Genomic DNA, 17,236 nt, shown 5'->3' on the forward strand with positions numbered 1-17,236 from the left:
TCAGTCGTAGAACAGAGTGGGGAATGTTTCACAGGTAATTCCTGGGGAGGCAGAGTGGGGATTGGGTTACACATTGTTGCGACGTAAGCAAAATGGGGCTGGGATCACATCATATTGCTACGAAAACAGTCACGAAACGGGATCACAGGCCAATGCCTGGACAACAGAGTCAGAATGGGATTACAGGTCGTTTATGGGAGAAAAACGTGGGATTGGGTTCAGAAAATTGATAGGGAAGCAGGATGAGAATGGGTTCACAGACCGTGGCTCTGAGAGCAATCGTGCATATGGATACACAGACCATGGACATCACAGTGCGGATGGGATCACACGTCGTTGGTGGTAGAAGAGAGTTGAAATGGATTTCCAAGCCGTTGCTGAGAGAAAAGAATGAGGATGGGTACATTGGCCATTACGAGAGGAACAAAATGGGAATGGGTTCACAGGCCGTTGCGAGGGGTAGAGTATGGGGAAGGCTCTTGTGATCGATATGCAGCGGGGATGCCGTCACAGGCAGTTGGGAGGAGAACAGAGTCGGGGTGAGGTTTCAGCCGTTACTAGGGAAATAGGGAGGACTGAGTCACAAGTCATTGCTCGGAGTACAGAACTCGGCCAGAGAACAGTCACGAGATGTGGCTACAGGTCTTTCATGTGAGAAAAGAGTGGGGTACAATGCACAGTTTGTTGTTAGGGGAGCAGAATGGGAATGTGTTCGGAGACTGTAGCCAGGGAACGGATCAATTATGATTTCACACGCCGATGTTTCCAGGACGGAAATGAAGGAAATGGGAGAAACTCAATAACATATTCACTGGAATGATTTTCCAATTCATCAGAAAGCCAAATCACGATGAATCGACTCACCGCAGAAGTTTGTTTAACAACAGCGATGAAATGACAGTCTCCATTCTTGTCGAGTAACAACTCAACTTGCCTGGGACATAAAGCAACAGTAGAGCTGTTTGTGGCCTTCTGCCCGGGAGGTGAACACCGTCATGACAGCTGAGAAACTTTGCAAAACGCAGCATGTTTCCACACCACAGTTAATTCCCCGGGAAGTAAAACAAATTTTTTTGGGAACAGAAGTACAGCGGGAATGGACACAGCATTGCAACAAGCTGTGTCATGGCAGCTGATCAGTAGAAATGGCAGTGGTGGGATTCGAACCCACGCCCCTGTTGGGACTGGAGCCTTAATCCAGCGCCTTAGACCGCTCGGCCACACTACCAGCTGCGCTGCAACCCCATTTTCTTGCATTTCCAATTGAGCTCCTGCATGACAACAGATGGAAAGTCACGTGAAATGGGTTCCATGATTCCTCTCCGACTCGCACGGCTGCTTGGATGTGCCGGCTACAATATCAATTTCGCAACAAATAATGATAGCTCATCAATCCGGATAAAAATCAATGGTAAGCTGAGGCTATCTTCTCAGACTCTTTTCAGCTACAAATGTATCTGTGAGTGCGTGAGCAAACATGTTCGCTTATGATTTGGTCAAATAACCATGAACTGCTTGACATTACTGCAATTTCGATTCTTACTTTGCTAAATGATTTCACCCATTGCTCGAAACAGGACAACTTTCACGTTTACACGGAACATGAAACACACCGGACTACAGGGAAAATGCACAAAGCTGAGCAGGCCGTGTTCCACATCATACCGTGCAGCATAGTTTCAGTCACTGTGTCTGTTTTGCAGAATAAGAGTCCCAAAGAATGTTCTCCAGCCTAAAAGCGGAGGTAGCATTACAATCCGAGAACGACAGATCACAGTGTGAGGATGCTCTGACCTCGGGGCCAGTTCGAGATGCCACTTTCCTTGCCTTTTACCTAAACCGTGCAATTGGCTGCAGGGATGTTCACACCTGGACATGAGCCACATCGATACAACTGAGTTGGAAACCTGCGTGGGAATCGACGAGAAGCGACTCAATAAATCTTGCTAAATTCCATGGTGCTTATTAGAAATGCAGTTTCTGTTCACCTCAATTTAAAAGGCAGTTTTTGAACATAGTAACTGAAATCAAAAGCTAATTATCTCACCCCACCCCCCACTCCGGGAGAGGTGCTAACTGCACTTGATTGCTTTTTGTTCTCGATGTGAAGAGCTCTCACGCCTGAGTCACCTTCACGCCTCTTGTTGCTGAGTGACTCCAAAAGAAGGAGTTTCACCAGAGCTGCAACTGCCTCACTTTCCCAGTCGCTCTCCCCGTTGACATTTTCCTGCTCATCAGTGATTTAAAGAAAAGCAAAAGGATGCGATGTTATTCTGCAGCCTCTTTGTCGATTCCTCCGTTTAAATTCCAACATGGCTTAGATCTCGGGGCGCACCTTAATACTAGCTTTGAAAGCACAGGTCCAGAGCTTCCTCTGAGAGTGCAATTTCTTTCATTGCTGTTGCTGATTGAATGAGCCGCTAACGTGCGAACTGCTCCAAAACATGATTCAGGACCTCTGGTGCCAATTCTCGCACTTTGAATAACGACAGACAGCTTCCAAATGAGGCCTTTCAGATACGACTTTGGGGTACATTTGGCAGACAGAATAGTTCAGGAATCCGTGGTGCACTGTGACACCAGCGCATCACCTTCTTCCCTGTCTTTGAACCGGGCCGCCTCAGCAAGGAATGCAAATGCAGTATTGCTCTTCGTGGAAGGATCGGTAACTACACTCTCCAACTGAATGGCACATGATCAGAAGCAGTTTGTAGAATATCTTTACAATGCTCTGCACAGTAATCAAATGGAAATGCATTGCATTTCACTACGAGAGCAGATTTGTTCAAGCAAATTCGAAGGCAGGTTTGCAGATGGGAAAGCAAGCAGGAAAGCTCCGTTCTTGTCCATGTAAAAGGCTGCAGATGAAGAACAAAACAGTTTCGACCGCGGGAACCTATCTTGCGGAAGGTGAACGTGCTGATCACTATGCTACAGAAACAAGCCCACAGCCGCCCCTGCTGCAGCTCAGTGGTATCCGACACTGAAAGTTGAAGACATTCTACCTTTCACCTTTCTGTTTCCAAATGCTCGTTGTTTCATGGGAGTTGTTTAATTTTGGCTGTGTGGTATGCATGGACGAGATACACCGAAGTATCTGTTTTCACCCGGTGTAGCCCAATAACGTTGTGTTGCTTACACCAGCTTTAAAAGGATAGCTTTTTAGCCGAGATGGCCGTCGCAGTCTGTGGCACAATCTTTAGTCTGTTCGACTGCTCACTGGAAAGGTAGTATTGTGAAACACTGCAGAAACGAAGGACTTCCTTACTTTTGCTCCGACTGACCATACTCTGTGAAATTTTCCCAGATTCTCAGTTGAGGAGTTTTTGCAGCTGGAAATTATCTCAGAAAGCCTGTTAATTCGTAATGTATTGAACGAATCGCAAAACAGAAAACATTTGACACGCAACACAAACAAAACTGGCAAACCAAATGCATTTTCAGATACAGTGAGCATGAATGCTAAATGTGAGACACTCCGAGGGCATGAGCCATAAAGTAATCTCACAACTAACATCAGGGCAATTCCAAACTACTCTTTCAATGATACTTGAGCCTCAGTGCACCACCATATCACAGACAATGCTGAAAAGAGAGAAAGAAAGAACATAATAAGAATAGGCCACAAAAAGTGAATTTCACCAATCACAGTCTCGATTAGATTACCTTTCCCTTCCGGTGTCTCCGGGACGGAAACGAAGGAAATTGGAGAAATTCAATAACATATGACATCAAAATTCATCGGAACGATTTTCCCATTCGCCAGAAAGCCAAGTAACGATGAATCGACTCACCGCAGGACTTTGTTTCACAACAGCGATGAAATAGCAGTCTCCATTCGGTTCCAGTAAAATCTCAACATGCTTGGAACATAAAGCAACAGTAGAGCTGTTCTGCAATTTTCCACGCGGGAGGCGAACACGATCAAGACAGCATAGACAATTTGGCACTTTCCCACTACACATTTAATTCCCCGGGAAGCAAATCAAATTTTTTTGTGAACAGAAGTACAGCGGGAATGGAAACGGCATTTTAACAAGCTGTGTCGTTGCAACTGAACAGGAGAAATGGCAGTGGTGGGATTCGAACCCACGCCCCTGTCGAGACTGGAGCCTTAATCCAGCGCCTTAGACCGCTCGGCCACACTACCAGCTGCGCTGCCGCCCCATTTTCTTGCATTTCCAATTGAGCTCCTGCATGACAACAGATGGAAAGTCACGTGAAATGGGTTCCATGATTCCTCTCCGACTCGCACGGCTGCTTGGATGTGCCGGCTACAATATCAATTTCGCAACAAATAATGATAGCTCATCAATCCGGATAAAAATCAATGGTAAGCTGAGGCTATCTTCTCAGACTCTTTTCAGCTACAAATGTATCTGTGAGTGCGTGAGCAAACATGTTCGCTTATGATTTGGTCAAATAACCATGAACTGCTTGACATTACTGCAATTTCGATTCTTACTTTGCTAAATGATTTCACCCATTGCTCGAAACAGGACAACTTTCACGTTTACACGGAACATGAAACACACCGGACTACAGGGAAAATGCACAAAGCTGAGCAGGCCGTGTTCCACATCATACCGTGCAGCATAGTTTCAGTCACTGTGTCTGTTTTGCAGAATAAGAGTCCCAAAGAATGTTCTCCAGCCTAAAAGCGGAGGTAGCATTACAATCCGAGAACGACAGATCACAGTGTGAGGATGCTCTGACCTCGGGGCCAGTTCGAGATGCCACTTTCCTTGCCTTTTACCTAAACCGTGCAATTGGCTGCAGGGATGTTCACACCTGGACATGAGCCACATCGATACAACTGAGTTGGAAACCTGCGTGGGAATCGACGAGAAGCGACTCAATAAATCTTGCTAAATTCCATGGTGCTTATTAGAAATGCAGTTTCTGTTCACCTCAATTTAAAAGGCAGTTTTTGAACATAGTAACTGAAATCAAAAGCTAATTATCTCACCCCACCCCCCACTCCGGGAGAGGTGCTAACTGCACTTGATTGCTTTTTGTTCTCGATGTGAAGAGCTCTCACGCCTGAGTCACCTTCACGCCTCTTGTTGCTGAGTGACTCCAAAAGAAGGAGTTTCACCAGAGCTGCAACTGCCTCACTTTCCCAGTCGCTCTCCCCGTTGACATTTTCCTGCTCATCAGTGATTTAAAGAAAAGCAAAAGGATGCGATGTTATTCTGCAGCCTCTTTGTCGATTCCTCCGTTTAAATTCCAACATGGCTTAGATCTCGGGGCGCACCTTAATACTAGCTTTGAAAGCACAGGTCCAGAGCTTCCTCTGAGAGTGCAATTTCTTTCATTGCTGTTGCTGATTGAATGAGCCGCTAACGTGCGAACTGCTCCAAAACATGATTCAGGACCTCTGGTGCCAATTCTCGCACTTTGAATAACGACAGACAGCTTCCAAATGAGGCCTTTCAGATACGACTTTGGGGTACATTTGGCAGACAGAATAGTTCAGGAATCCGTGGTGCACTGTGACACCAGCGCATCACCTTCTTCCCTGTCTTTGAACCGGGCCGCCTCAGCAAGGAATGCAAATGCAGTATTGCTCTTCGTGGAAGGATCGGTAACTACACTCTCCAACTGAATGGCACATGATCAGAAGCAGTTTGTAGAATATCTTTACAATGCTCTGCACAGTAATCAAATGGAAATGCATTGCATTTCACTACGAGAGCAGATTTGTTCAAGCAAATTCGAAGGCAGGTTTGCAGATGGGAAAGCAAGCAGGAAAGCTCCGTTCTTGTCCATGTAAAAGGCTGCAGATGAAGAACAAAACAGTTTCGACCGCGGGAACCTATCTTGCGGAAGGTGAACGTGCTGATCACTATGCTACAGAAACAAGCCCACAGCCGCCCCGCTGCAGCTCAGTGGTATCCGACACTGAAAGTTGAAGACATTCTACCTTTCACCTTTCTGTTTCCAAATGCTCGTTGTTTCATGGGAGTTGTTTAATTTTGGCTGTGTGGTATGCATGGACGAGATACACCGAAGTATCTGTTTTCACCCGGTGTAGCCCAATAACGTTGTGTTGCTTACACCAGCTTTAAAAGGATAGCTTTTTAGCCGAGATGGCCGTCGCAGTCTGTGGCACAATCTTTAGTCTGTTCGACTGCTCACTGGAAAGGTAGTATTGTGAAACACTGCAGAAACGAAGGACTTCCTTACTTTTGCTCCGACTGACCATACTCTGTGAAATTTTCCCAGATTCTCAGTTGAGGAGTTTTTGCAGCTGGAAATTATCTCAGAAAGCCTGTTAATTCGTAATGTATTGAACGAATCGCAAAACAGAAAACATTTGACACGCAACACAAACAAAACTGGCAAACCAAATGCATTTTCAGATACAGTGAGCATGAATGCTAAATGTGAGACACTCCGAGGGCATGAGCCATAAAGTAATCTCACAACTAACATCAGGGCAATTCCAAACTACTCTTTCAATGATACTTGAGCCTCAGTGCACCACCATATCACAGACAATGCTGAAAAGAGAGAAAGAAAGAACATAATAAGAATAGGCCACAAAAAGTGAATTTCACCAATCACAGTCTCGATTAGATTACCTTTCCCTTCCGGTGTCTCCGGGACGGAAACGAAGGAAATTGGAGAAATTCAATAACATATGACATCAAAATTCATCGGAACGATTTTCCCATTCGCCAGAAAGCCAAGTAACGATGAATCGACTCACCGCAGGACTTTGTTTCACAACAGCGATGAAATAGCAGTCTCCATTCGGTTCCAGTAAAATCTCAACATGCTTGGAACATAAAGCAACAGTAGAGCTGTTCTGCAATTTTCCACGCGGGAGGCGAACACGATCAAGACAGCATAGACAATTTGGCACTTTCCCACTACACATTTAATTCCCCGGGAAGCAAATCAAATTTTTTTGTGAACAGAAGTACAGCGGGAATGGAAACGGCATTTTAACAAGCTGTGTCGTTGCAACTGAACAGTAGAAATGGCAGTGGGGGGATTCGAACCCACGCCCCTGTCGAGACTGGAGCCTTAATCCAGCGCCTTAGACCGCTCGGCCACACTACCAGCTGCGCTGCCGCCCCATTTTCTTGCATTTCCAATTGAGCTCCTGCATGACAACAGATGGAAAGTCACGTGAAATGGGTTCCATGATTCCTCTCCGACTCGCACGGCTGCTTGGATGTGCCGGCTACAATATCAATTTCGCAACAAATAATGATAGCTCATCAATCCGGATAAAAATCAATGGTAAGCTGAGGCTATCTTCTCAGACTCTTTTCAGCTACAAATGTATCTGTGAGTGCGTGAGCAAACATGTTCGCTTATGATTTGGTCAAATAACCATGAACTGCTTGACATTACTGCAATTTCGATTCTTACTTTGCTAAATGATTTCACCCATTGCTCGAAACAGGACAACTTTCACGTTTACACGGAACATGAAACACACCGGACTACAGGGAAAATGCACAAAGCTGAGCAGGCCGTGTTCCACATCATACCGTGCAGCATAGTTTCAGTCACTGTGTCTGTTTTGCAGAATAAGAGTCCCAAAGAATGTTCTCCAGCCTAAAAGCGGAGGTAGCATTACAATCCGAGAACGACAGATCACAGTGTGAGGATGCTCTGACCTCGGGGCCAGTTCGAGATGCCACTTTCCTTGCCTTTTACCTAAACCGTGCAATTGGCTGCAGGGATGTTCACACCTGGACATGAGCCACATCGATACAACTGAGTTGGAAACCTGCGTGGGAATCGACGAGAAGCGACTCAATAAATCTTGCTAAATTCCATGGTGCTTATTAGAAATGCAGTTTCTGTTCACCTCAATTTAAAAGGCAGTTTTTGAACATAGTAACTGAAATCAAAAGCTAATTATCTCACCCCACCCCCCACTCCGGGAGAGGTGCTAACTGCACTTGATTGCTTTTTGTTCTCGATGTGAAGAGCTCTCACGCCTGAGTCACCTTCACGCCTCTTGTTGCTGAGTGACTCCAAAAGAAGGAGTTTCACCAGAGCTGCAACTGCCTCACTTTCCCAGTCGCTCTCCCCGTTGACATTTTCCTGCTCATCAGTGATTTAAAGAAAAGCAAAAGGATGCGATGTTATTCTGCAGCCTCTTTGTCGATTCCTCCGTTTAAATTCCAACATGGCTTAGATCTCGGGGCGCACCTTAATACTAGCTTTGAAAGCACAGGTCCAGAGCTTCCTCTGAGAGTGCAATTTCTTTCATTGCTGTTGCTGATTGAATGAGCCGCTAACGTGCGAACTGCTCCAAAACATGATTCAGGACCTCTGGTGCCAATTCTCGCACTTTGAATAACGACAGACAGCTTCCAAATGAGGCCTTTCAGATACGACTTTGGGGTACATTTGGCAGACAGAATAGTTCAGGAATCCGTGGTGCACTGTGACACCAGCGCATCACCTTCTTCCCTGTCTTTGAACCGGGCCGCCTCAGCAAGGAATGCAAATGCAGTATTGCTCTTCGTGGAAGGATCGGTAACTACACTCTCCAACTGAATGGCACATGATCAGAAGCAGTTTGTAGAATATCTTTACAATGCTCTGCACAGTAATCAAATGGAAATGCATTGCATTTCACTACGAGAGCAGATTTGTTCAAGCAAATTCGAAGGCAGGTTTGCAGATGGGAAAGCAAGCAGGAAAGCTCCGTTCTTGTCCATGTAAAAGGCTGCAGATGAAGAACAAAACAGTTTCGACCGCGGGAACCTATCTTGCGGAAGGTGAACGTGCTGATCACTATGCTACAGAAACAAGCCCACAGCCGCCCCTGCTGCAGCTCAGTGGTATCCGACACTGAAAGTTGAAGACATTCTACCTTTCACCTTTCTGTTTCCAAATGCTCGTTGTTTCATGGGAGTTGTTTAATTTTGGCTGTGTGGTATGCATGGACGAGATACACCGAAGTATCTGTTTTCACCCGGTGTAGCCCAATAACGTTGTGTTGCTTACACCAGCTTTAAAAGGATAGCTTTTTAGCCGAGATGGCCGTCGCAGTCTGTGGCACAATCTTTAGTCTGTTCGACTGCTCACTGGAAAGGTAGTATTGTGAAACACTGCAGAAACGAAGGACTTCCTTACTTTTGCTCCGACTGACCATACTCTGTGAAATTTTCCCAGATTCTCAGTTGAGGAGTTTTTGCAGCTGGAAATTATCTCAGAAAGCCTGTTAATTCGTAATGTATTGAACGAATCGCAAAACAGAAAACATTTGACACGCAACACAAACAAAACTGGCAAACCAAATGCATTTTCAGATACAGTGAGCATGAATGCTAAATGTGAGACACTCCGAGGGCATGAGCCATAAAGTAATCTCACAACTAACATCAGGGCAATTCCAAACTACTCTTTCAATGATACTTGAGCCTCAGTGCACCACCATATCACAGACAATGCTGAAAAGAGAGAAAGAAAGAACATAATAAGAATAGGCCACAAAAAGTGAATTTCACCAATCACAGTCTCGATTAGATTACCTTTCCCTTCCGGTGTCTCCGGGACGGAAACGAAGGAAATTGGAGAAATTCAATAACATATGACATCAAAATTCATCGGAACGATTTTCCCATTCGCCAGAAAGCCAAGTAACGATGAATCGACTCACCGCAGGACTTTGTTTCACAACAGCGATGAAATAGCAGTCTCCATTCGGTTCCAGTAAAATCTCAACATGCTTGGAACATAAAGCAACAGTAGAGCGGTTCTGCAATTTTCCACGCGGGAGGCGAACACGATCAAGACAGCATAGACAATTTGGCACTTTCCCACTACACATTTAATTCCCCGGGAAGCAAATCAAATTTTTTTGTGAACAGAAGTACAGCGGGAATGGAAACGGCATTTTAACAAGCTGTGTCGTTGCAACTGAACAGGAGAAATGGCAGTGGTGGGATTCGAACCCACGCCCCTGTCGAGACTGGAGGCTTAATCCAGCGCCTTAGACCGCTCAGCCACACTACCAGCTGCGGTGCAGCCCCATTTTCTTGCATTTCCAATTGAGCTCCTTCATGACAACAGATGGAAAGTCACGTGAAATGGGTTCCATGATTCCTCTCCGACTCGCACGGCTGCTTGGATGTGCCGGCTACAATATCAATTTCGCAACAAATAATGATAGCTCATCAATCTATTCTGCGATGTTATTCTGCAGCCTCTTTGTCGATTCCTCCGTTTAAATTCCAACATGGCTTAGATCTCGGGGCGCACCTTAATACTAGCTTTGAAAGCACAGGTCCAGAGCTTCCTCTGAGAGTGCAATTTCTTTCATTGCTGTTGCTGATTGAATGAGCCGCTAACGTGCGAACTGCTCCAAAACATGATTCAGGACCTCTGGTGCCAATTCTCGCACTTTGAATAACGACAGACAGCTTCCAAATGAGGCCTTTCAGATACGACTTTGGGGTACATTTGGCAGACAGAATAGTTCAGGAATCCGTGGTGCACTGTGACACCAGCGCATCACCTTCTTCCCTGTCTTTGAACCGGGCCGCCTCAGCAAGGAATGCAAATGCAGTATTGCTCTTCGTGGAAGGATCGGTAACTACACTCTCCAACTGAATGGCACATGATCAGAAGCAGTTTGTAGAATATCTTTACAATGCTCTGCACAGTAATCAAATGGAAATGCATTGCATTTCACTACGAGAGCAGATTTGTTCAAGCAAATTCGAAGGCAGGTTTGCAGATGGGAAAGCAAGCAGGAAAGCTCCGTTCTTGTCCATGTAAAAGGCTGCAGATGAAGAACAAAACAGTTTCGACCGCGGGAACCTATCTTGCGGAAGGTGAACGTGCTGATCACTATGCTACAGAAACAAGCCCACAGCCGCCCCGCTGCAGCTCAGTGGTATCCGACACTGAAAGTTGAAGACATTCTACCTTTCACCTTTCTGTTTCCAAATGCTCGTTGTTTCATGGGAGTTGTTTAATTTTGGCTGTGTGGTATGCATGGACGAGATACACCGAAGTATCTGTTTTCACCCGGTGTAGCCCAATAACGTTGTGTTGCTTACACCAGCTTTAAAAGGATAGCTTTTTAGCCGAGATGGCCGTCGCAGTCTGTGGCACAATCTTTAGTCTGTTCGACTGCTCACTGGAAAGGTAGTATTGTGAAACACTGCAGAAACGAAGGACTTCCTTACTTTTGCTCCGACTGACCATACTCTGTGAAATTTTCCCAGATTCTCAGTTGAGGAGTTTTTGCAGCTGGAAATTATCTCAGAAAGCCTGTTAATTCGTAATGTATTGAACGAATCGCAAAACAGAAAACATTTGACACGCAACACAAACAAAACTGGCAAACCAAATGCATTTTCAGATACAGTGAGCATGAATGCTAAATGTGAGACACTCCGAGGGCATGAGCCATAAAGTAATCTCACAACTAACATCAGGGCAATTCCAAACTACTCTTTCAATGATACTTGAGCCTCAGTGCACCACCATATCACAGACAATGCTGAAAAGAGAGAAAGAAAGAACATAATAAGAATAGGCCACAAAAAGTGAATTTCACCAATCACAGTCTCGATTAGATTACCTTTCCCTTCCGGTGTCTCCGGGACGGAAACGAAGGAAATTGGAGAAATTCAATAACATATGACATCAAAATTCATCGGAACGATTTTCCCATTCGCCAGAAAGCCAAGTAACGATGAATCGACTCACCGCAGGACTTTGTTTCACAACAGCGATGAAATAGCAGTCTCCATTCGGTTCCAGTAAAATCTCAACATGCTTGGAACATAAAGCAACAGTAGAGCGGTTCTGCAATTTTCCACGCGGGAGGCGAACACGATCAAGACAGCATAGACAATTTGGCACTTTCCCACTACACATTTAATTCCCCGGGAAGCAAATCAAATTTTTTTGTGAACAAAAGTACAGCGGGAATGGAAACGGCATTTTAACAAGCTGTGTCGTTGCAACTGAACAGGAGAAATGGATTCGAACCCACGCCCCTGTCGAGACTGGAGCCTTAATCCAGCGCCTTAGACCGCTCGGCCACACTACCAGCTGCGCTGCCGCCCCATTTTCTTGCATTTCCAATTGAGCTCCTGCATGACAACAGATGGAAAGTCACGTGAAATGGGTTCCATGATTCCTCTCCGACTCGCACGGCTGCTTGGATGTGCCGGCTACAATATCAATTTCGCAACAAATAATGATAGCTCATCAATCCGGATAAAAATCAATGGTAAGCTGAGGCTATCTTCTCAGACTCTTTTCAGCTACAAATGTATCTGTGAGTGCGTGAGCAAACATGTTCGCTTATGATTTGGTCAAATAACCATGAACTGCTTGACATTACTGCAATTTCGATTCTTACTTTGCTAAATGATTTCACCCATTGCTCGAAACAGGACAACTTTCACGTTTACACGGAACATGAAACACACCGGACTACAGGGAAAATGCACAAAGCTGAGCAGGCCGTGTTCCACATCATACCGTGCAGCATAGTTTCAGTCACTGTGTCTGTTTTGCAGAATAAGAGTCCCAAAGAATGTTCTCCAGCCTAAAAGCGGAGGTAGCATTACAATCCGAGAACGACAGATCACAGTGTGAGGATGCTCTGACCTCGGGGCCAGTTCGAGATGCCACTTTCCTTGCCTTTTACCTAAACCGTGCAATTGGCTGCAGGGATGTTCACACCTGGACATGAGCCACATCGATACAACTGAGTTGGAAACCTGCGTGGGAATCGACGAGAAGCGACTCAATAAATCTTGCTAAATTCCATGGTGCTTATTAGAAATGCAGTTTCTGTTCACCTCAATGTAAAAGGGAGTTTTTGAACATAGTAACTGAAATCAAAAGCTAATTATCTCACCCCACCCCCCACTCCGGGAGAGGTGCTAACTGCACTTGATTGCTTTTTGTTCTCGATGTGAAGAGCTCTCACGCCTGAGTCACCTTCACGCCTCTTGTTGCTGAGTGACTCCAAAAGAAGGAGTTTCACCAGAGCTGCAACTGCCTCACTTTCCCAGTCGCTCTCCCCGTTGACATTTTCCTGCTCATCAGTGATTTAAAGAAAAGCAAGAGGATGCGATGTTATTCTGCAGCCTCTTTGTCGATTCCTCCGTTTAAATTCCAACATGGCTTAGATCTCGGGGCGCACCTTAATACTAGCTTTGAAAGCACAGGTCCAGAGCTTCCTCTGAGAGTGCAATTTCTTTCATTGCTGTTGCTGATTGAATGAGCCGCTAACGTGCGAACTGCTCCAAAACATGATTCAGGACCTCTGGTGCCAATTCTCGCACTTTGAATAACGACAGACAGCTTCCAAATGAGGCCTTTCAGATACGACTTTGGGGTACATTTGGCAGACAGAATAGTTCAGGAATCCGTGGTGCACTGTGACACCAGCGCATCACCTTCTTCCCTGTCTTTGAACCGGGCCGCCTCAGCAAGGAATGCAAATGCAGTATTGCTCTTCGTGGAAGGATCGGTAACTACACTCTCCAACTGAATGGCACATGATCAGAAGCAGTTTGTAGAATATCTTTACAATGCTCTGCACAGTAATCAAATGGAAATGCATTGCATTTCACTACGAGAGCAGATTTGTTCAAGCAAATTCGAAGGCAGGTTTGCAGATGGGAAAGCAAGCAGGAAAGCTCCGTTCTTGTCCATGTAAAAGGCTGCAGATGAAGAACAAAACAGTTTCGACCGCGGGAACCTATCTTGCGGAAGGTGAACGTGCTGATCACTATGCTACAGAAACAAGCCCACAGCCGCCCCTGCTGCAGCTCAGTGGTATCCGACACTGAAAGTTGAAGACATTCTACCTTTCACCTTTCTGTTTCCAAATGCTCGTTGTTTCATGGGAGTTGTTTAATTTTGGCTGTGTGGTATGCATGGACGAGATACACCGAAGTATCTGTTTTCACCCGGTGTAGCCCAATAACGTTGTGTTGCTTACACCAGCTTTAAAAGGATAGCTTTTTAGCCGAGATGGCCGTCGCAGTCTGTGGCACAATCTTTAGTCTGTTCGACTGCTCACTGGAAAGGTAGTATTGTGAAACACTGCAGAAACGAAGGACTTCCTTACTTTTGCTCCGACTGACCATACTCTGTGAAATTTTCCCAGATTCTCAGTTGAGGAGTTTTTGCAGCTGGAAATTATCTCAGAAAGCCTGTTAATTCGTAATGTATTGAACGAATCGCAAAACAGAAAACATTTGACACGCAACACAAACAAAACTGGCAAACCAAATGCATTTTCAGATACAGTGAGCATGAATGCTAAATGTGAGACACTCCGAGGGCATGAGCCATAAAGTAATCTCACAACTAACATCAGGGCAATTCCAAACTACTCTTTCAATGATACTTGAGCCTCAGTGCACCACCATATCACAGACAATGCTGAAAAGAGAGAAAGAAAGAACATAATAAGAATAGGCCACAAAAAGTGAATTTCACCAATCACAGTCTCGATTAGATTACCTTTCCCTTCCGGTGTCTCCGGGACGGAAACGAAGGAAATTGGAGAAATTCAATAACATATGACATCAAAATTCATCGGAACGATTTTCCCATTCGCCAGAAAGCCAAGTAACGATGAATCGACTCACCGCAGGACTTTGTTTCACAACAGCGATGAAATAGCAGTCTCCATTCGGTTCCAGTAAAATCTCAACATGCTTGGAACATAAAGCAACAGTAGAGCGGTTCTGCAATTTTCCACGCGGGAGGCGAACACGATCAAGACAGCATAGACAATTTGGCACTTTCCCACTACACATTTAATTCCCCGGGAAGCAAATCAAATTTTTTTGTGAACAGAAGTACAGCGGGAATGGAAACGGCATTTTAACAAGCTGTGTCGTTGCAACTGAACAGGAGAAATGGATTCGAACCCACGCCCCTGTCGAGACTGGAGCCTTAATCCAGCGCCTTAGACCGCTCGGCCACACTACCAGCTGCGCTGCCGCCCCATTTTCTTGCATTTCCAATTGAGCTCCTGCATGACAACAGATGGAAAGTCACGTGAAATGGGTTCCATGATTCCTCTCCGACTCGCACGGCTGCTTGGATGTGCCGGCTACAATATCAATTTCGCAACAAATAATGATAGCTCATCAATCCGGATAAAAATCAATGGTAAGCTGAGGCTATCTTCTCAGACTCTTTTCAGCTACAAATGTATCTGTGAGTGCGTGAGCAAACATGTTCGCTTATGATTTGGTCAAATAACCATGAACTGCTTGACATTACTGCAATTTCGATTCTTACTTTGCTAAATGATTTCACCCATTGCTCGAAACAGGACAACTTTCACGTTTACACGGAACATGAAACACACCGGACTACAGGGAAAATGCACAAAGCTGAGCAGGCCGTGTTCCACATCATACCGTGCAGCATAGTTTCAGTCACTGTGTCTGTTTTGCAGAATAAGAGTCCCAAAGAATGTTCTCCAGCCTAAAAGCGGAGGTAGCATTACAATCCGAGAACGACAGATCACAGTGTGAGGATGCTCTGACCTCGGGGCCAGTTCGAGATGCCACTTTCCTTGCCTTTTACCTAAACCGTGCAATTGGCTGCAGGGATGTTCACACCTGGACATGAGCCACATCGATACAACTGAGTTGGAAACCTGCGTGGGAATCGACGAGAAGCGACTCAATAAATCTTGCTAAATTCCATGGTGCTTATTAGAAATGCAGTTTCTGTTCACCTCAATGTAAAAGGGAGTTTTTGAACATAGTAACTGAAATCAAAAGCTAATTATCTCACCCCACCCCCCACTCCGGGAGAGGTGCTAACTGCACTTGATTGCTTTTTGTTCTCGATGTGAAGAGCTCTCACGCCTGAGTCACCTTCACGCCTCTTGTTGCTGAGTGACTCCAAAAGAAGGAGTTTCACCAGAGCTGCAACTGCCTCACTTTCCCAGTCGCTCTCCCCGTTGACATTTTCCTGCTCATCAGTGATTTAAAGAAAAGCAAAAGGATGCGATGTTATTCTGCAGCCTCTTTGTCGATTCCTCCGTTTAAATTCCAACATGGCTTAGATCTCGGGGCGCACCTTAATACTAGCTTTGAAAGCACAGGTCCAGAGCTTCCTCTGAGAGTGCAATTTCTTTCATTGCTGTTGCTGATTGAATGAGCCGCTAACGTGCGAACTGCTCCAAAACATGATTCAGGACCTCTGGTGCCAATTCTCGCACTTTGAATAACGACAGACAGCTTCCAAATGAGGCCTTTCAGATACGACTTTGGGGTACATTTGGCAGACAGAATAGTTCAGGAATCCGTGGTGCACTGTGACACCAGCGCATCACCTTCTTCCCTGTCTTTGAACCGGGCCGCCTCAGCAAGGAATGCAAATGCAGTATTGCTCTTCGTGGAAGGATCGGTAACTACACTCTCCAACTGAATGGCACATGATCAGAAGCAGTTTGTAGAATATCTTTACAATGCTCTGCACAGTAATCAAATGGAAATGCATTGCATTTCACTACGAGAGCAGATTTGTTCAAGCAAATTCGAAGGCAGGTTTGCAGATGGGAAAGCAAGCAGGAAAGCTCCGTTCTTGTCCATGTAAAAGGCTGCAGATGAAGAACAAAACAGTTTCGACCGCGGGAACCTATCTTGCGGAAGGTGAACGTGCTGATCACTATGCTACAGAAACAAGCCCACAGCCGCCCCTGCTGCAGCTCAGTGGTATCCGACACTGAAAGTTGAAGACATTCTACCTTTCACCTTTCTGTTTCCAAATGCTCGTTGTTTCATGGGAGTTGTTTAATTTTGGCTGTGTGGTATGCATGGACGAGATACACCGAAGTATCTGTTTTCACCCGGTGTAGCCCAATAACGTTGTGTTGCTTACACCAGCTTTAAAAGGATAGCTTTTTAGCCGAGATGGCCGTCGCAGTCTGTGGCACAATCTTTAGTCTGTTCGACTGCTCACTGGAAAGGTAGTATTGTGAAACACTGCAGAAACGAAGGACTTCCTTACTTTTGCTCCGACTGACCATACTCTGTGAAATTTTCCCAGATTCTCAGTTGAGGAGTTTTTGCAGCTGGAAATTATCTCAGAAAGCCTGTTAATTCGTAATGTATTGAACGAATCGCAAAACAGAAAACATTTGACACGCAACACAAACAAAACTGGCAAACCAAATGCATTTTCAGATACAGTGAGCATGAATGCTAAATGTGAGACACTCCGAGGGCATGAGCCATAAAGTAATCTCACA

General features: G+C 45.3%; 4 non-coding genes across 4 annotated transcripts; all 4 read right to left on the minus strand.

Moving 5' to 3' along the window:
• Positions 1 to 1,146: 1,146 nt before the first annotated feature.
• On the minus strand, positions 1,147 to 1,228 carry trnal-aag (transfer RNA leucine (anticodon AAG)). Its single transcript has one exon. It is a non-coding gene; the product is annotated as a tRNA-Leu (tRNA).
• A 2,840-nt stretch (positions 1,229 to 4,068) lies between these two features.
• On the minus strand, positions 4,069 to 4,150 carry trnal-aag (transfer RNA leucine (anticodon AAG)). Its single transcript has one exon. It is a non-coding gene; the product is annotated as a tRNA-Leu (tRNA).
• A 2,839-nt stretch (positions 4,151 to 6,989) lies between these two features.
• Positions 6,990 to 7,071, minus strand: trnal-aag (transfer RNA leucine (anticodon AAG)). The gene has a single exon. It is a non-coding gene; the product is annotated as a tRNA-Leu (tRNA).
• Positions 7,072 to 9,911: 2,840 nt separating this feature from the next.
• trnal-aag (transfer RNA leucine (anticodon AAG)) lies at positions 9,912 to 9,993 on the minus strand. The gene has a single exon. It is a non-coding gene; the product is annotated as a tRNA-Leu (tRNA).
• Positions 9,994 to 17,236: the final 7,243 nt, after the last annotated feature.

This window comes from Hemiscyllium ocellatum, unplaced genomic scaffold (assembly GCF_020745735.1).
Source record: "Hemiscyllium ocellatum isolate sHemOce1 unplaced genomic scaffold, sHemOce1.pat.X.cur. scaffold_2245_pat_ctg1, whole genome shotgun sequence".
Lineage (NCBI taxonomy): Eukaryota > Metazoa > Chordata > Chondrichthyes > Orectolobiformes > Hemiscylliidae > Hemiscyllium > Hemiscyllium ocellatum.